General features: G+C 44.5%; 1 pseudogene; it reads right to left on the reverse strand.

Moving 5' to 3' along the window:
- Positions 1 to 18,016: 18,016 nt before the first annotated feature.
- Positions 18,017 to 18,979, reverse strand: LOC124708556 (annotated as a pseudogene).
- Positions 18,980 to 21,704: the final 2,725 nt, after the last annotated feature.

Below are 21,704 nucleotides of genomic sequence, written 5' to 3' on the forward strand. Positions count from 1 at the left end.
AGATCAAAAACCGGTAATATCAAACCAAAACTTTACACCGATGGTATTGTACGTTATGGATTATCCTGGTCATCTAATGAACCTGAGAGTCTGCAAGTAGCATTAGCAAATAAAAATTGGAAACAAGCTATGGATGATGAGTATAAAGCTCTCATGGATAATAAAATGTGGCATCTAGTACCATATACAAAGGGTAGTAATTTGATAGACAGTAAATGGGTGTATAGAATTAAAAAGAAAGCTGATGGAACTATTGATAGATATAAAGCTAGGCTAGTAGCAAAAGGCTTTAAACAACGCTATGGTATAGATTATGAAGATACATTTAGTTTTGTTGTAAAAGCTGCTACTATTAGACTTGTTCTATCTGTTTCAATGTCTAAAGGATGGAGTTTGAGGCAACTAGATGTAAAGAATGTGTTTCTTCATGGCGTTCTAGAAGAAGAGGTTTATATGAAGCAGCCACCTGGCTATGAGAATCCCAATGTACCTCATCATGTGTGCAGACTTAACAAGTCACTTTATGGGCTCAAACAAGCACCAAGAGCTTGGTTTTCCAAGCTGAGTTCAAAGCTGCAAGAACTTGGTTTCCTGGCATCTAAGGCAGATACATCACTATTTATATATAATAAGTCAAGTATCATTATCTTTGTGCTAGTTTATGTTGATGACATTATTGTCACTAGCTCCTCCAACAAGGCCATCACGTCTCTCCTTCAAGATCTAGGCTCAGATTTTGCACTAAAGGATCTTGGTGACTTACATTTCTTCTTGGGAATCGAGGTAAAGAAATTTAATCAAGGCATAACATTAACCCAAGAGAAGTATGCTTCTGATTTGCTTAACAGAGTTGGCCTGAGGGGGTGCAAGGCATTGCCAACACCATTGTCAGCATCAGAAAACTTTTTGTCACTGAAGGAGAACTTCTAGGACCAGAAGATAACACAAGGTACAGAAGCATTGTTGGAGCACTACAGTACTTGACTCTCACTAGACCAGATATTGCTTTTTCTGTTAACAAGGTATGCTAGTTCCTTCATGCACCCACTACTGTTCATTGGACAACAGTAAAGAGAATATTGAGATATGTCAGTGGAACAGTAAGTTTGGGACTAACCTTCAGAAGATCATCCTCTACATTAGTGAGTGCCTTCTCAGATGCTGATTGGGCAGGTTGTGTAGATTACAGGAGGTCTACAGGAGGGTTTGCTGTCTATTTTGGGCCCAATCTAATTTCCTGGGGTAATAGGAAACAGGCAACAGTATCAAGGTCAAGTACAGAAGCTGAATATAAATCTCTACCAAATGCTACAGCTGAAATAATATGGGTTGAATCTCTATTAGGAGAACTTGGAATCCAAAGGAAGCAAACATCATGTTTGTGGTGTGATAACATGGGTGCTACCTATCTTTCTACCAATCCTATATTTCATGCCAGAACTAAACATATTGAAATAGATTTTCATTTTGTAAGAGAAAGGGTAGCAAACAAACAGCTAGAGATTAGATTCATTCCATCTAGAGACCAGGTGGCAGATGACTTCACCAAAGCACTACCAACTCGGCAGTTTGAAGAATTCAAGTACAATCTCAACCTGAAGAGAGTTGTGATTGAGGAGGGGTGTTAGAGTTTAGTCTGTCATGCAGAAGTTCAGATGAACCTAGACGGAAGTTCAGTTAGAGATAGGTGGTAGTTCAGATATATTTGTTGGAGATCTGATCGAACTATAAGATCAAGATCTTTCCCTGTTTATCTCTTTCGGTTGTAACCTACCATGTACTTATCTCTGCCGTGTTGGGCATATATAATGAACACGAAACCGATGGAAGTCCCCATCGTTCCCACAACCTCAATCTATCATAGGGGAAACACGTAATTACAGGTTGTGTGGCATTGGCAATAACAAAAACTTGCCAAGCCTAGAAAACATAAACACTAGAACTCTATTTGAGGGATTTGAAGGCTACACTGAGCTGCAACAGCTCCTCTCTCGCATGTAAAGCAACAAAAGACGGCAGCATCAACTTGTTCTGGAAGATATGTATGTTCCTCTCGTTCCATAGGTTCCAGGTTATGTAGGCCGCAGTGGACAAACTTTTTTTTTGGCCTGACTCTTGCATCTCATTTGTACCTTGATCCACCAATCAGTAATGGAAGTAGCTGAATCAGATGCTTGCACCAACTCTGGCTCATCTGTTAAGAAATTTTCGAAACCTCCTTCACAAAGGGACAATCAAGAGCCAAATGAAACCGATTCCAGCGATTGGTCACACAGGCAGCACCGATCATCATGAGGTCAGCTGTTCATAACCTATTTTGGAGCAGCGGTCACATGATTTGTTTTGTATCTTACCCTCTGCTCTAATTTCCAAACCAAAGCCAGATCGTCCCTCATGATCCGGCCAGTGAGGCTGTCAAATACTAGCCATCACTGGTGAGGTTCCAAAGAAGCCTTGTCAAGCGAAGCAGAAAGATGAATCCCGCGAATTTCATTCCATAAAATGGTAAATTGATGTCAGCTGATCATTCGCCCTCATGCATAAAATTAGTGGAGAAGAAAGTATTTATATGTCACAATTTTGTAGTCCACTAATGTATTTATATGTTTATTTTTTACCTTTTGGTGACAGCACAACTTTTGTTTGTTGTGAGGTAGTACTGGGTCTCTGCGTGTAAAGACGGCTTAATTAAAAGATCAACCATCATAGAAAATGTGCATCTTGTTGCTCTAAAATCTGGAAACTGTGTGTGGATGTCCTAGAAGAAAAGAAGATGATGCAGATGATGTGAATCATGCCTTTGTTTCTACGTGCTCTAAACCGGCTCTCCTCAACTGGTACTAGGAACGCTGAAATCCTCAACAATCAATTCCAGTGCAACAGTGAGCAGGGTTGAAATCAAACATGGGTGACGGCTCAATCGGTCCAATACTAGAGAAGAGAAAGCGAGGAGTCCTGTTCCAGAGTGGACTAGTGCACCGCACAGTAACGTCCATATATAAACGTGCAGGTCGGACCACGTCGAGCGAAGCAATGCAGGGCCAGGGAAATCTTCAATCCACTGAGACTACCCAAAGCCAACACCTGAATCATTATCAATGCCCGACACGGAAAGCGGAAGAGACGTCACAGCTTGTAGCAATGGCTGTGCGCCTGTGCGTGGTGTCCCGGAACCCTCCCTGTCATGGCCGTCCCCATGGCGTTGGCGCCGCTGTGGTCAACCGCGCACGCACGCGGATCAGGTGTAGCGACTGAACGATCGAGTGCACCGACAGAGCGGCAGAATTGTTAATCGGTTAAAATGTTTCCCGCCAACGACTCATTTGTAGTTTATTTTATCGTCAATTCTTTTTGAAACACAGGTAAAAAGTTTTGTCTTATTCGATTAATTAAGTTTAACTACGTAAAACAATAATTTAAAAGTGGCATATAGAACGGATTACTCTCCCGATATCATTTCACTCAAATGTTTTGCCCCCGTGGACACCCATAGCTTCGTCTCTTTCTTGATTTTATCGAATAGAACCCTCGAATACGCTTGTTTGTTGTGGAACACTTGCATTTCTTTCATTCCAAATAACCCAAGTGGCTAGCAATTGTAAAGTCAGAGAGCCCATCGCTTTTCGATTTGGAGTTCCAGTCATACGATGCCCACCAATTTTCAAGGGATAGCATTGGCTAATCTTGAACATCAAGGAAATATATCCCAAGCCACTGCTTGATGAGGCCCCATAGTCGAGTAGTATAACGGCAATTTTGCTAACATCTCTTCTCTAATCTATTCGTTGTTCAAAACCTATTTTGCAGAGCAGACCACACAAAAAAAACATGTTCTTAGGAGGGGCCCAAATCTTCCAAACCATTTTGTTCATTTTGGCGGAGATGGCACCAAAGAATTGAGTCTTGTATGCGGAAGCCGCCGAATATTGACCACTTGATGAGAGAGTCCATATGATGTCGTCTTCAATGTCGTCAATGAGTTGAATTGTTCGAAGTTGAGCCTAAAATTTCACGAATTGCTCAATGTGTACAACAGTAAGCTCTTCCATCTTTATTTTTGAGACCCACCCATTTTCATGCAAGGTTATCGTCAAAATTTGACCAAGAGATTGCAATAGGATAGGAGAACCATGTCCGTGACGGAGGCCCCCCGGCCGCCGCCGCCTTGATCTCCCGCCTCCGTCCAGCTCGGCCGCCGCCGCGGCCAGATCCGGTTCCTCCTCGTCATCCTCTCCCCGCCCAGCCCGAGGTTCGCCGCGGCCCTCGACGAGTCGCACAGCCGCCTGCTCGGTTGCGCAGCCATGTCGCCGGCTCCTCCTCCTGCACAAGCTCGCCGCAGGGAGACCCCTCCACCTGCTGTCCCTCCTCGACCCCGGGAGCCCCCGCCTGCTGCTGCCTCTCGCCGGCCATCGCAGCTGCCCCCGGCTGCACGGTTTCGGGTGGAGAATTGCGGGGTGTTGGTGTCGCCCGCGGACGTCTCCATGCCTGCAGCGCCCGCTCCTGGTCGGCTGCTCTGCGCCTCTGCCGGTGCCGCATCCGGCCTGCTGCCGTCGTCGGCCTCGCTGCCTCCTGGGGGCTGGCCTTCCGCAGCGCTGCCTTGTGCTGCTCCGAGTGTTGGAGGTGCCGGGCAGCTGCTAGAGGCCCCGACAGCCGCGCTGTCATCCGTCCAGCTTCCCGGCTCCGCTGCACCCGCTCTCTCCACTCCGCCTTCTGCGCCGCCGGCTGCTCTGTCTCCGCCAGGCCCCTCCGCCTCGGCGCGGCCTGCTTTGTGTGTCTCATGTGCTGATGACGACGATGAGGACAGCGATGAGGACGACCTGGAAGTTCTGGCCCCCAATACGCCGCCGGATGTCTCCAAGACCTGCTGCGGGGCTGATGTACCGTGTACTGCTTTTGGCGATGGTGTGGCGGGAAATGGGGCGCCGCCCCTCGCTGCCATGTCGGGGCCTCCATCTTGGGCGTCCGCTGTGGACAACGTCAATGAGGACGGCGAAGAGGAACTGGCCCCCCAGACGCCACCGGCCACCAAGACCTTCAACGCCGATGTTGTTGTCACGGTTGATGGCGCGGAGGTGGAGGTGGATTGTGTGACGGGCGTTTGTGTTGGTTGGAAGGAGGTGTTGCCGCGACGTGGCCTTCGCCGTCCGGTTCTACCAGCCCCGTCTTTTGCTCGCCCTCCTGTTCCTGCTTGGCTCAAGGGTAGATGTTGCAGGTGTCTTGCTCCTGGTCATCGCGCCGCGGTTTGCTTGTGACCCCTTCGGGTGCTCTTGATGCCTCGAAAACGGTCATCGGGCGCGTTTCGCCGCAACGCTTGGCGTCCTCTCGGTTGGTTGGCAGGTCATGTCTCATCGTCGCCCCGCCGGGCGAATGCTCCTTGTCGGGCCCAAGTTGAGGTCTCGCTCCCGTCCGCCATGCCTCGTCGTCGATCCCGGGCGTCGGTTGTTGCTGCTCCTGTTAGCTCTTTGGCCTCGGCGGATACGAAATCCGCTTTGGAGGTGCAAGCTGAGTTGTTTCGAGGAGGCCGTCCGTCCTATTCACGAGGCTGTTGACTCCTTGCACGGTTGGATGCTTGCGATTGGGGGCTTTCTGGAGCGGGTGGAAGCTGTGTTGGGTAGGCTCTCCCAGACGCCTACCGATCCTTTGGATCTGCCTGTTGTTGGCAAAGTGGGCGCGAGTGGAGCGGGCCTTCATGGTTGTTTCTCTCCTCGAGCTAGGGCGAGCTCAGCGATCACGATCCCGGTCATGCAGATCTTGCCTGAGCTCATGGAGTTATGTGGTGGTGTGGTTACGCCTCTTTCTGTCGAGGAAGTGAGGCCCGGCTCACACGAGTCCTCGGATGTGGCTCCTCCGCCGTGTCTTGCCTTTGAGAAGTGTGATGTTGTTGACACTGCAGTCTCTCTCTCGCCGAAGTTCGACAGGCAGGTGGTTCCTAATGGTGATGGGGTTCCGAAGTCTGGGTTGTTGTCAGCGGTGCCTGGAGCGGTCGTCGCTAGAGAAGTTTGCGATTTTCTCGCCACCTTGGCTATTGCCTACCCTGGATCCGCAGTCGGCTGACGGGTGCCCCTATGTTGTAGCTTGTCCTTTATGGCTCGATGTTGGAGTGTCATGCTCGAGTGTTTGTTAGTGTCGTGGTGTTGGAGTGTCTTGATTGTGTGTGGGTATGTTGTTTGTGTGGGCTTGGCCCTTGTTGTAGGTTTTCGCTCGGTTTTCTCCTAAAAACTGAGCACTCTCTTCTTAATTAATAGACGAGGCAAAGCTTTTGCCTCCGTTTCAAAAAAAAAAAAAAAAATTGACCAAGAGACAATGAGCTATAAGTGAGATTTTGGCGAATCGTACTTGAATCTTTACTACCTTGTGACACTGCGAGCTAGTAGCAGACTCAGAGAAAAGCAAAGACAGAGAGCAAAGTGGAAGTGGGGGATATCAGGCCCGTCCATAAAAAACGGCCAAATCAGGCAGATTGATACCCAAAGGCCAAAGTTCAAAAGTGGTGTTTCGCTGGAAGCGTCTATATGCACCAGTTGTTAACCTTAACAAAACAAGTCCACTATACTGGTCATCTTGAAAGGCTGAACAAGACAAGCCATGCATGCTTGCCCCTTCTCCCTCGAAGTTTACAAGTCAAATCTGTCAATGTGTCAACATGCGCCAGTCGCCAACAAAAACAACTCCACAGCACTGAAAGGCAGAACGGATCGATATGCATGCACTAATCCGTTTCTCCAGGAGACCAAGCAGAGCCACTTACCCCTGAACTTTCATTTCATCCACATCAAATCAAACCAATCGGTTCACACAGCTAGCTCAAATCCAGCCCGTCGAGCCCGTCCCCGTAATGCCATCCACAAAACAAAACAGCACACGTGAGAGCACAATCCGGTGGGGAATAATATGCATGCCCATCATCGGCCGATCGGTGACAGAGACGCCATGCCAAGCATCAGTGTATCGCCATACGGATGATCCCCAGCCGTCCCTTCCGCTAGTGGCTGCGCGCGCTGCCGCCTGCCGGTCGAGTCTCCCGGCCGGCCATGTCGCACCATACAATCGCCATCAGATTCCTGCGGGGTCACTGTTGCAGGAAACGAAGGTCGATGGATCCATGACATCAGATGGGGTAGCAAAGACAGGGAAGGAATCATGAGCATCGATGCCTTTCAAGAAAAAATTGTGGATCGAGATGATGCGGTGGCCGTTGATCGGCAATGGACTTTTGGTAGGGGATGGCAACGGCCATGACATTTCTAGGTATACTTTGGAATAATCTACAGTGCCTCTAATAACCTCTTGCTCTGACCTTAGTGCATGCTTGATTGCTAGTACCGATGTGTATTGATATTGCCGGTGATGTGTAAGGAGGATGTTGAGAGTGCTGCAGAGGTATGTCTGTGACGGACAAAAAGGAACGGTTTGATCATAACCGTTAGTTTGTCAGGGCTATGTTGGCTCGACAGGGCTGGAGGCTCCTCCAAAAACCAAACTCTCCGTGTGCTCGACTAATGAAAGCCAAATATTACCCCAATGAAAACCTTCTGGATACTGTCTTCACACTAAAAATTCTTCCCCAAGCTGGAAGGGAGTGGAACATGGTCTAGAACTCCTAAAAAAGGGGACTATTTGGCGTGTTGGAAATGGCTCAAAAATCCGCATATAGAGGGATAATTGGATCAGCCATGATGCCCCTTCTAAGATCAGGTAAAAAGAAAACGTCTAGATTAAAGTGGGTCAAAAGCCTGTTTGGAGATGGAACAAATGGATGGAATAACCAGCTGGTCAATGACACATTCCAACCACACGATGTTGAAGAAATTTTGAAGATTAAAATTCCATATCATGATATGGAAGATACCATTGCATTGCAATTTGAGAAAAATGGCATTTTCTCCGTCAAAAGCGCGTACCGCCTAGCCACAATGCTGAAAAGAGAAGATGACACTGCATGGAGTAATGCACCAAATGGAGAAAGAAAACTTTGGAGGAACATTTGGAAGGCCCCAGTCCCAAATAAAGTTCGTTTCTTCAATTGGCGGCTAGCAAATGATAACCTGCCGACGCAAAGAAATAAATGGAGAAGAAACCTGGAGGTTCAAAATACATGCAAGATTTGTGGCAACGGGGTGGAGGAAAGCTTCCATGCGGTCATTGAATGTACAAAGGCTAGAGCCCTAAGATGTGAGATGCGAAAACACTGGGAATTGCCCAGGGAAGAAGACATGGTTAAAACAGGTGAGGATTGGCTACTGGTTTTGCTGGACAAGACAAACAAGGAAATGTGCCAATCTATCATGATGTTGCTATGGAGATGTTGGCACCTAAGGAACGATATTATACATGATAAAGGGAAGGCCACCATTAAACATTTGGTACATTTTCTCTTGAATTATGCAAATTATTTACATGCTAACCTGTGTACTACCTCAAAAAACATGTCATTAGATCCAAAAGGGAAGAAACCAATGTGGAACCACCTACCAGATACCAGCAAGAAAACAAAGAAAAACAAGACTGACCTTCAGAAAGGGAAGAATCCAAAAGGGATGGCTCAAGGTTAATGTTGATGGCTGTTACATTGCTGAAACTGGACAAGCTTCGATTGGAGTAGTAATTCGGGACCATGCGGATCAAGCTGTGCTTGCTATTGGCAAGAATTTTCAAAATTGTTGTGATGCCCAGGAATCTGAAGCTCTGGCTGCCAGAGAGGGAGCTCGTCTAGCTGCCCAATGGTGCAACAAGCCTGTGATTTTTGAATCTGACTGTACCGCTATTACACAGGCTATACAAAGCAAAGAATAACATTTGTCTCAACTCAAAAGTATTCTACATGATTTCAATTTGTATGCGTCAAACCTGATACAATGGAGTTGTATGTATGCAAAAAAGAAATCAAAACAATGTAGCACATGTAATAGCTAGATATACTATGTCTACTGGTTTAAATTACTGCTAGAATAGAAACTTTCCAGATTGTGTGGAAGAGGCCATAGCTACTGATTGTAAACTTACTGTACCTCATGATGAATGAATGAAATTGGTTGGCCCTAAAAAAAACCATTAGTTTGTCTCTGTTGGTGATGGATAGGGAGGTCAGTCAAGCACTCACTGACGATAACATTGCATGTTTAAAATGAAAGTAAAATAAAAAATAAAATTAGGCTACCTATCAGTTCGGTAATTTACACGTTGTGGACTTTGTAGTGATCACTAATGCGCCAAATTAATATCCAGAAGCCGTTTTCCCAGGCTGTTTCCTTCAGGGCATCTCCTCGGCGATCTCGGATCATTGCCCTTTGCTTTTATCCACTGCGTTCGAATATACCAACGCAGAAGGTTAGAGTGGCTCAGCATAGGCGACGCAAACCCAAATACATACACAGTTTTATCACACTCATGCAAACTCTCAAAAAAAACAAATATATAATTGGCTCCTTCACAATATGGATGGTACCGTTGTTTCGAATCAGAAAGACATTGAAGATGCTCTATGTTAGCACTATGTTAATCGCTTCCGGAGATCGACCTGCAACGAGAAAGTTTGGGCTAGACCTGGATTTGATTGGGATGCAAGAGCTTAACCTCAACCACTTGGACAATCCTTTCACATGAGTGAGTCTACTGCCATTGAGTGCATGTAAAAGTTTTGCCGAGCTGTGGTGGGAAAGTTTGGTAAATACTACTTGAGAGGGCCAACTGAGGAAGAGACTGCGAGGATCATGGCACAAAATGCTGCCACAGGATTCCCTGGAATGCTTGGAAGCATCGATTGCATGCACTGGTCATGGAAGAACTGCCCGTTTTCTTGGTAAGGTATATACAAAGGACGTCATGGATATTACAGTGTGGTGCTTGAAGCTGTGGCAGATTATGACCTGTGGATTTGGTATTCTTTCTTTGGCATGGCGGGATCACACAATGACATCAACGTGTTGCAGCAGTCTCCGGTGTTCAGCAGACTAGTGGAAGGGTATGCTCCACCATGCAACTATGAGATCAATGACCACCAATATACCAAAGGCTATTATCTAGCCGATGGTATATATCCAACATGGGCCACTATTGTCAAAAAAATCTCGGCTCCATAAGGTCAGAAGAATTCCCACTTTGTTGCGCGACAGGATGCTTGCGAGAAGGATGTCGAGAGGGCATTTGGTGTGCTTCAAGCTCAATTTGCAATTGTCCGGTACCCTGCTCTAAGTTGGTCTCACGACTAAATGTGGGAGGTGATGCAGGCTTGTGTAATCATGCACAACATGATCATCGAGGATGACCGCAAGAATCATGTCAGGAGACATATTGGTCCCTATGAGTGGCAGGGTCCTCTTGCGAAGATTGATCATGAGTTGTCTGCAGATTTTGCTGATTTGCTTGCCATGCACGCAGAGATCCGTGACAGCAATGTTCATGATCAACTTCAAGCTGATCTCGTTGAGCATTTGTGGAGGATCAAAGAATTATCAGCAAATGCCGCGGCACCTTGATCTAGCCCTATTTATTACATTTATTTAGTTGTTTTATTGTTTGTTGTATTTTAATTTAAAAACAATCTCAGCAAACATATTAATTTGTATGCTATATTTAATAAATAGTTGTGTTTTCAAAAACCCTTAAAAAAAGTTCGGGGGCGGTGTTTGGGGTACGCTACTTGGGAGCGACGTCCGCAAACGCGGCACGAATAAAACACGTCTCCCAAACGTTCGATCCGACACCGTTTAGGGAACGATTTGGGAGACGCAACTAGAGATGCTCTTACATCTCTCAATTTCGTCCTGCGTCATGAATAGATGGAGATGACTATTTGTAGCTGGCAATTAGTCGCTGCTTATAGGCCACGCAGTCGGAACCAGAGGCCACCAACTAAAATACTAAACGCTTCCTAGCTTAGACATCATCAGCAGCAGGCCATCACTAAACGCATGGACAGGACGCCTTAACACACACATGGAGAACGACGGTAACAGTCGCATACACACAAAGTTAATTAGCCAGCAGGAAGATCATCAAAGGATGATCCGCCGATATACGTACACACCTCTTTAGCTGCCCTCTCGTTGCTTCGTTCCAACTCTCCTGCTGCGTACGTGCCACACGAGGTGAAAGCGTATCACGGCGCACTCGAGCTCTAGCTTAATGCGTGTAGCGATCGGGGGGACGCGGGCTTGGAATTCCTGGAGCTTTTGACTTGTGTTCAGTCAGAAGATCGTTTCGGTTGTTGTCTCCATGAGGTTATGGTTGGCTTATGGGGTAAATCCAAACGGTGTGCCTGTTTGTTTTACTTGTTTCGAAAAAGGAGATTGAGACTCCCGGCATCTACGTCAAACAACCTTATTATACTGTTTATTATTTTTGAAGCTGTATTATACTGTTTATTATCCTGTTCTCATATCAATTTTTCTAAGCTGATTTCGTTTTGTATTTCCTTTGTTTGTTTGTTTAAGTATATACACATCACCATTGACCTCCTTTCCGTGAACCATATATATAGATTGCGACGACGTGTATGGATCGCGTTGCACAATGAATTAATAATGGAATCCATTGTCTTTTGATGGACTTTAATTATGAAACGACAGAAAGTCCAAATGATTGACGCATGGATGGATCATTAGAGCATTACAGCGACCATACGGCCAAGCTAGGCCCCGGGTCATATTATACTGGACTTGTGTGTAATGGTTGGTTACCTGGGTGTTTATAGTGGAGGTCCTTTAATCGTTGATCATAAGCTAGCTAGTGGCGTCAGTAGAATATCATACATTTCAGTACGGACATGTGGAAATCTTTCGCCTTTTGTCATTTCTTTCACCTCCCGGGTGACTTGGAAAGACGGGCTTCCATTCATGGTGGCTTGATCGACGACATCTCCTTGAACCCGACGGATGAGAGAAAAGGAAACTAAAGTGCGAGAAATGAGATGGCAAGTCCCGGCACAATTCTCTGGATTGAAAGCTGTGTGTTACTTGTGTGGGTTATTGCGTTGGTAGCTTTGGCAATGAAAACAAGACTTAGGCGATTTCTGCCTCATGTTCCTCCTCCAGCATTCTGTGGCAGGATTGTTCAGGGCGTATCTGGTGCATCACGTCGATCATTTCCCACTCACATGCATCCTAACTGATGCAAATGATGGTGAAAGAAAAATTGGATTTCCCCCTAGCTAGCTCGAGACAAGAACACAAGACATAGACAAGTGGCGTAAAATTAGATGCACTTTTACATCATCCTTCTATGTGTGTGTAAGATGGATGGCCATCCAACAATTCAGCTTATTTCCCTGTTCCAACAGCAACAGCAGATTGACCAAATTATTCTTCTAGAAAAAGATTGGCTAAATTACCTTTTTTTTTGAAAAGGGATAAACCCGGCTTCTGCATCGTGATGATGCACACAGCCTTTTATTAAAAACCAGCATATTTTGTTCAGAAGTACTTATTACATCTCAAGGTTCGCTTAAAGTTGATACAAAAATCAACCAGCGAAAAAAGGAAAACAACACAAAGTGACTAAGCATCCTCTAGTCGACTAATATGCTGCACAAGATATCCTGAGCGACCATTTGGAGCCGTGTGCATTCAGAAGCCATGGCATCCCGTTGTTTTTGCGGCGAAATTACCTAAAGCAAGGTAACGATGCTTGGTGCACCATCTGGTCGGCGGATGGATACTTCCGCACGCATACCCTGAGTATAAGCCAAGTATTTTGCCAGATCACCTCGAAAGCTCAGTAAAACACTATAGCTTGCACCAAATATTCAGTCTTATTCTTCTCCCAGAAAAAGAAATTGACGTCTTACTCAGTAATTCTACTGTTGTGCACATAAGGACGTGTGTCTCCATGATACTGACATCCAACGCCATGTTCTGAGCTCTGGGGGGGCATGGGCTTTTGCCATCGCCGCACATTGAAGCCCGCAGACAGAGGTATCACACGAGGTGCCCATGGTAGCCCAAGAGCCTGGCTCAGGGCCGCCCTTAGTCGACTTGGCGGAAACTGCTCGGTACCGCTCGCGCGCGTGCGAGCACCGTTTCGCTACGCTCTGTTTGGATGTATCTAATTGGGGGCTTGGAATTGAATTGGGTTCAATACCAAATCAACCAGCGTATTGAAATGGACTCTGATACTAATTCTGTTGTTTGGTTGTACACAATATTTCTAGATGGAATCATAGGAGCAACAATTCCAAATTTATGTTTGGATGTCCACAAGTTGAAGTCAGGCATTTTTTTACTGTGCTGCTCAATCTTGTTTCTTCGTGTACTCTTGATGTCCATCCCATAGAAATATAATCTAATTGCTCTGTACATACATTAATTTATTTCACCCAATAAAGAACGAGCTTGCTGTTCTGTACAACAAGCGAACAGCTAGAACAGAAAAAGATTTTCTATGCACCAAAATGAAGCTGACCACACTGAATCCAAGCGATCAAAATTCAAGTGCATTTCATCAAACACCAAATCGAACCCGGCTACCTAAAGCGATCTGGCAGAGGTAGCCATGGATCCACGTTCTATACCTCCCGGACTCCCAGTCCGTGACGAGCACCTCCGCGCGCTTGTCCACTCCAAGTGATTCAGCCATGACGGGAAGAAGTTTTGCGGTCAGTTCGGCCCGTAGCCTAGATCTGCAGCCATCGCCGCCGGCTACCGGCGGGGACCGGCCGCGGCAGATTGGAGAACGAGGGGAATAAAAAGCAGAGGTTGTGCGAACGAAGCGTTAAACGATTCCAGCCAATACGGAGGTCCTTAGCTCGGAATCGTTCTGGGGGTGTGCTAGTTATGCCGAATACCACGCGGAAACGGTAGGCGTTTCCATGCGATAATTCCTACACCATCCAAACGCTGGTACTGGTATTCGGGGCAGACGACTCCAATTCCGAATTCCACATCTGATTCTCTACATCCAAACGGAGCGAAAGGTATTCGGTAGCGGCTCGGCCCGTTTAGGTCTGTTCATGGTTCTCTTTGGTTCGCTGCGTGCAGACATGCAGTCTTTGCTTCCCGCTCTTGTTTTTTCTGCTTTAACGTTTACATCCATACGCCACATATAGTACCGATTCCAAACATTTTAACCTACAAAAAAAAACATGATGGTCTCAAAAAAAACCAATGTTTAAACACTCGAAGTAATAGTGGCATCACATTTTCCTATATTTTTTAATAACTTTATAGAAGATCTCAACCTACCTGAACAAACTTCTACAAGCGTCTCGCTTTAATACCTCACTCCTCGAACTTAAGATGAGTAACTTTTGTAGATAGTGACTGTGCAAAAATAATACAAAGACAGAGCACTGCACCTCTCTGACTGTCTTGTGGCTTGCAAGAAGACAGTTGTATTCATCCATGATCTATTAATAACACCAGGGCATGTGATTTTGAGGAACAACATTACAAAGATGGTGTTACACCGAAACTGAAAATTCTTACGTGTCTGGTTTGCTTCTGAACATAACTCCACCCATATCTGAGCCATATTTTCTTGCATGGTCAGGATTGACTCGTCAGAAATCGGCTAACAAACAGAGAGCGGAGCGAGACTTGACTACCACAAAAAATGGAATTTCATCAAAATCTGTATTTTTTATATATATTATTTATTTTATTATTTCGTATCTAGCAAAATTGTAAGATAGAAAACATAAAAGATCCTGGATTTCCCATTTAATTCGTAAAAAAAAGATTAGAGCTTAGCATGGACCACACGGCAGTTCACATGTTCTGATGTTTAGTTATTGAACAAATCAACATAAATAAGTCAACCAAATATTGAAAAGCCCAGCAAGGAGACGTTGGACGTCAACTCACGGTATGTTCCTCTTCCCTCACCTCAATCGAACAGAATCTAAACCTAGGGTTCCTCATCCCCGCTACCGAACCGCCGCAGGCCCGCAGGTTGATCTCCCGTGGCGCCGCCTCCCTCCTCCGGTATTCTATCTGTTCACATGTTGGGGAAGAAGGCGCGGATTAAAGTGGCTAGCGCGGCGCGGGGGAAAGAAGGAATTGGGAAAAGGCGCGCGCCTTCCTGGTCGTCGTGGTGGTGGTGGACGTGGGTGGCTGGGTGGGGCGCTGGGATGGAAACTGGCTTGAGGGAAGGAGGAGGGAATGTTGCGACGGAGGCACGAGATGTTCCAATCGCTCACCGAATCCAATCCAGCTACAGGGGAGGGGCACCGATTCCTGACCTCTTCCCTTTCCTTCTTCTTTTCCTTGGGCGCGCCTGAACCTGGCATAGATCTGGAGCAGGGAGAGAGCTTCTCCTGATAAAAGTACTATTCTTATGGGTCAATTATCGGAGACGACTTCAGGATTTGGGAGGCATTTCTGGTGAAGATTTTGGGGCCAACGGTATTGTATTCCGGAGATCCTTTCCTCCGCCGGACTCCAACGTCCACGTGGATCTCGTGTAAAATATTCCTCTACGATTCTATGGATTTGTCCATGGTCTATTTTATCATGATATCTAAAAGTCAGTTAATGGACTTTTTCTGTCAACAACCATCTCACGGAATTGCAGCCCTACTGTTCGTCACCTCCTGCTACATGTAGACCTGCTTTGCCCCCGACTTCAACGCCTCTGGACGTGACTGTTCGTCGGAGCCGTCTCACCGTCGTGGACGGCCACGACAGTGTCCTTAGCCCGCACAAGGAGGACCACGGCGAGCGCCGCATCCTTGAGCAGCGCGGAGATGAGGAGGAGGTGGCATGCGACTGCGTGGCCGCCACCCTGGAGGACAATCTGGAGCGCTGGATGCGGCGTAGCACGGGGTGGAAGACAAGATTGGTCTCGAGCCGGTGGTTGCCCCATATTCATAACGAATCAACTGATATTTTCTCTTATGCCTCTTCTTCTGCTGGAATCTGGATCCAAAGGTATTCATGCTACAGATTTTCTGGATCCAAAGGTATTCATGCTACAGATTTGATCAAGAATATTAGGTTACGTGTGTCAGGCTGTAGCTTTGTTTTTCTTCTACCTAGATCTGAAATGACTCGATTGACAACTGTGAAATCTGTATCAAACATATGCTCATTGTAATGTTTTTTGGTGTTGTCTAGCTGATGCGAATTTGATGATTTTGCTTATTGATAGACAGTGATTGGCAAGAGGATGGGGATACCCTTGCAACCTTCTCATATCAACTTTCCCAAGTCGATGCTCAGTGATATCATTATCCAGAAGATTAGTGAGATCAAAGCCAAGGGCGCCACCATCTCAATAGGTGAGCATCCATGTTCATATACTCAGTTGAATTCAATGCGAAAATATATGTTCATATATTTTGTTCAATTGTTACTTACAAATTTAGAATTTTTTGATTTGATCACTTGTTGAGAAAGAGAAAAATAAAATAAGTTTATGTTGTTATATACATTGTCGTATGGTACAACATTTATATTCTATCTGTTCAAGAATCATCTGTACCTTCACTGTAGCACACATATTAGCAAATGTCAACCAGGAGGGTTATCTATATGGGATCACTGTCTCAGGTGGTTAGGCAGAAACTAATTTTCGTTATGTAGCACATACACTATTCAATAGGGAAATAGCAGGCTCACTTCATTCTAGAATCTTGTGAAATTCAGATTTCCCTAAAGTTGCGCCAGAGGTTATTCATTTCCCCACACCACCTTAGGCTCGAAGGTGGAGAACATAGCAGATATGTAGTTTACCCTTTGTTAGAGATTCAGAAACTTACCGGAACATTGTTAGCAAGATCAATATGGGAATGTAAATACCACTTCAGGCACTGATTGTCTTTCATTGTGTAATCGAGGTTACGGCTTGCCCTTTTGATACTTCATTCATGAAATTTTGCGAAAAGGTACATGGACCACCTGGTGCGGGAGAAGTGGATACAGATCGAGAGGGCCTAGATCGTCCGTGAACGCCTCTGCGTGCTACCGCGTCGAGGGCATCAGACAACCACCACCAGAAGTTGGGGCAAGGACCGCCGCCCGACCGACATGCATGGTACTATTTTCTTCCGAATCCTCTAGGCTATACTCTATAGTTTCATCTATCACTGTTTCTACCAACCGTGGACCATCCGACCGGTCTATGAACAGGAGATGTTGCACTATCACTGCAAAGTAGTCAAAGGACCCAGACAAAAAGTATACATTTTAAAGGAGATTAAACCTGAATTTGCTAGATCTATTTTCAGAGTTCTGATTTCCAACTCTGACATTAGCCCCATTTTCATCTTTGTGTAATGGTTTGCTTCCTGCAACCATTTCTTTGCCTTTATCTGCATCTTCCAAGGTTTTGCCTTTCTCCAAATTTATCATTTCGGTATTTTCTTTGTCTGCCATTAAGTATTAACAAAGATAATTATTAGTTCAAAATTGTACAGAACCAGCATGGCCATCTCAGTAATCAGTGCATTCCAAAAACACAAAATCACTTGAGCTTTTTGAATCATCACTTGAGCTCCCATAGCTTGAGCTTGGCCATCTCAATAATCATTGTCAGAACTACTGCTTGAGCTTTTTGAATCATCACTTGAGCTCCCATAGCTCCTAAAAACAGCACCAAAAGGGAATCATTCAGTTAGTATTAATTCTGAGCAAACATAACTGTACAGGTTATATAGGTCAAGATTTACCTCTTCGATTTTCTTTTTGTTCCTCTACTCTTGCTCTTACTCTTCTTATGGCTGTTCTTCCTCTTTGTAGACTTTCGTTTAACCTTCTTAGAACCTTTTCTTCTCTTGTGCCTATGATCACTAGATGAGCTGGTATCCAATGATGCTGAAGAGTACGATTTTGACTCCGAACTATCTGAGGAATAGGACCCTGAGTCAGAAGTTTCTGAGCTATATGAGTTAGAGGAGTAGTGCTTTCTCTTTTTCTTTCGTTTATCCTCGCTGGGTTTTTTTTTTGGTTCTGGCCTTCCCTTCAGAATCAGAGCTATCTTCTACTGCCTTTTTAAGCTTCTTTTCGCAAAAAGAAGTGCTGAGAAAGCTTAGCAAAAGATAACTCATGAACTGTTTGGAGATCTCCATAGGCCATATTAACCGCTACTTGCCTTTCTCTCCATGTAACTGATTCTGAGTATCTATGTTAGAGGCTTCACCACAATCAACGATTTTAACTGGGCTTGTAGGCTTTCCGGAACCAGAACCCACTGCTTCAAGCTTCTTAAGCAAAGCTTTTCCATCGAGCACCTTCCCAAAGACCACATGTTTGCTACAAAAAGTTATAATGTAGGCTCATTAAATGTTGATAGACCATGGGGGTCAGTGAAAAAATGTCTTCTTCTCCACCGAGGGGCATGAAATAGACATTAATTTGTTGTGGATAATATACCACCAGTGATGGGTCTTTCACAAACTCTCAATCATTACTTGTCACAATTTCATCACGAAGTTGAATTTTAATTATGGAAAGGAACAAAAAGTACAACTCCAAAATTATATGTGCAAAATGACTAAAGGAAAGAAGTAATACCCATCAAGATGTGGTGTAGCCTTCAATGTTATAAAAAATTGGGACCCATTGTTGTTTTCTCCAGAGTTTGCCATAGACAGAATATAGGCTGATCATGCTTTCGCTTGAAGTTTTCATCTATAGAACACAAGACAGTAGTACATTTTTTAACAGAAGGTATAATATGATAGTAGCACACTCATCATGGGACTTTAACCTTAAGTGGCTAACAGAAAAATTCTATAATTGCCAGAAAAAATGATATAGCCATACCTGGAAATTTTCCACCATATATGCTCTCCCCACCACGTCCTGGAAATAGCATGCAATGTTGAGCTTATATAGTCTACATCAATAAGTCGGTTGAAAGAAGAAGCCTGGGCTAATGAAGCAATACCATCTCCTGTGGAAAAATCACCACCTACGAGCTTAAGAAATCTGATCGGACGACTTTAATTTGAAAAAAAGGTGGTAAAATAAAATAGAGAGCACAATTCCAATCATATTTATAATCTATGAAGCTCATTTTTGCAATCCACATGAACAACAACCATACCGTCACTAGCTACAATAAAAATATGCAGCAATCACATATTTTGGTACCTGAGCCATAAATCATGGGATAATGCGATGGATGTGTGTTCCCTTAAAATAAAGTGGCTTCTTTGTAGATTCTCCGAGGCCTCTCTCACCTACATGTTGACCAGAAGTAAGGCCTTAGACAATAAACGGTAATACATAAATCCAACAAGTACATGCTAACATATCATTTATATTGCAACTTTCATATGAAGAACCCTAGAGTCTAACAATAAACTTGAGAAAATGAAACACCAACTCTTTTTTATAGTGAAAATGAAACACCAATTAGTTGTGAAGAAGGAAAAGTGAGATATCTTATATTTATACTAGGACGTATCATGTAAAAGCAATGCTTCCACTGTTCTACTGTTACATATATAATAATCTACCATGACAAGAAAGGTGCGGACAGACCAGAAAAACAGATTTACGAAAATCTTTCCAAGAGATAACAGTCATAAGATTTAGTTAAACCAGATTCTACGAAACTATAAGTCTATAACCGAAAGACAGAAACACAACAATATAGCACCTATACAGTTGAAACTAGAAAATCATGCATGCTCATAAGTGGTAATAACTCCGCCGTTACACACCACTTCACAACAAGGAATCTGAATTTCACCAGTACAAAGGGCTCGAAAGTTCTCTGTCGTCCTCGGAACTACATCGGCAAAGAGCTGCAAAACCAAAGTATGAAGCTAATCAGGCAGAGGCCACCTACGTTCTCAAAGGAGAAATAGCCATCACTCTAGAATGATAAGATGAGGCAAGCATGAAGGTACAAGCTTTGCAACCTCAAACGTCATATCATTGAATTCAAGACAGTAGTACATGTCCTGTAATTGAGATTCACTATCGAAAATTGTGCTCTTCTGCTTAGTAAGTATAACCACTCTATAAGCATGACTAATGTGATAATGATGACTTGTTACAAGATCCAAGCAGGATACATGAACATGTTGTATAAAAAAGCTCTTAGTTAACTGCACTTCTGATGTCCCATGCCATTACAAACAGGGGGCGTGACAGGATGACAACAAGTTTTAGTCCTACTTTTAGTACACCAAGTTACTTTTAGCCCAGTCACTTCTCATTCGATCCAAAACCAGCTTACGGAAAATTAAGAGAATGAAGGATGCTACATCATGTTTATGATAGAGGCGTATAGTTATCTCTGCCGCATTCTTAAGAAGCTGCTTCCTTGCTGCTTATATTGATGTATTTATCACTTCCCTGTAGGGCATCATATCAGGGGGAAAAGCTGGAGTTGGATGAGAATTGATGGATGAGCTTGAATTTCTTGATGTTGCACTGTTTATGTGGAGCTGGAGGCGTATAATCTCTCTCTCCATAATGATTTTTTTCAGGGAGAGAACAAGTGTATGTAGTATGTACCACTCTCTTTGCACCTTCTTCACCTATAAAATATATTGATTATTCATTTTGCTTCAATTGGTTTTTATTGTGTTACATGAACAAGAAAAGGGGTGCTCCGCATGCTATGCAGGAAGGCAGAGGAGGGGCCGGGGAAACCGGAGAGGGCATAAGGAAGACAACGCGGTCATTGGTGGCGGCGGCCGGACTGAGGCATGGTGGTGGTGGTGCTTGAGGGTGGGCGGCTCCTCCGGAAGGAGATGGCGGCTTGCGATTATATCGTAGAGGATGGGGTAACTGGTCAGGGACAGGCTGGAGGATGATATCTCGACTCGGTCGCGGCGCACCACAGTGGAAGAAAACCACCAAGGCGCAGATTCAGAGCAACCCGTCGCAATTCCTGGTGTATCTGGTGATTCAGGGTGTGGTTGAACATCAGTGGCATGGGAATCCACCTGGCCCCACCTTCTGTGTTAAAATGATGGCTCACAAGAGTGATCTAATATGCTTTGGAAGATCTTATGTTTTTTTAAGGACCCGATGTCAAATTGCTTTGCCTAATATAATGTAAGTTGTTTGTATTGGTCTCCAAAAAATGAGGATTGGTTGGAGGGTTATTTGTGCAAAAACTTATTTAAGAGTAACTTGTGTTTGGTTATTCTTTTTTCTGGGTTAGTTCAATCAGAGTAATGCGGTTGAAAGGAAAAGAAAATTGTGAAGGAGAAGAAATCCGACATGTATCATTTATATCTTGACGCATTTTGGAGTTCGTACAATGTTGCATTATATCTAGATCCTTTCATACATATATTAAGTACGGAGTTTGTAATGAGTTGATGGCTCAACTGTAATGCTATGCTTAAAATAAAGAAATAGAGGAAACATAGTTCCCTTTAAGGCTTTCCAGTTGTGAGGTTATTTTAATTTTTTTTAGATATTCACAATTGAAAGGTCGGATGCAGCCGAGGCCTCTCTACTCCACCTCCACCTCTTCTACCTTCTCTCCCTCCTCTTTTGCCTCTGGTTCGCACTCATCGTCGAAGGGGGGTTGTTGAGATGTCTCGACATCGACGGCGTTGGACTCCAGTATGTGAACGAACGAACTATAGATGCGACCCAGTGATACGTCTCCAACGTATCTATAATTTCTGATGTTCCATGCTTGTTTTATGACAATACCGACATGTTTTGTTCACACTTTATGTCATTATTATGCGTTTTCCGGAACTAACCTATTGACGAGATGCCGAAAGGCCAGCTTGCTGTTTTCTGCTGTTTTTGGTTTCGAAATCCTAGTAAGGAAATATTTTCGGAATCGGA

This window comes from Lolium rigidum, chromosome 1 (genome assembly GCF_022539505.1).
Source record: "Lolium rigidum isolate FL_2022 chromosome 1, APGP_CSIRO_Lrig_0.1, whole genome shotgun sequence".
Lineage (NCBI taxonomy): Eukaryota > Viridiplantae > Streptophyta > Magnoliopsida > Poales > Poaceae > Lolium > Lolium rigidum.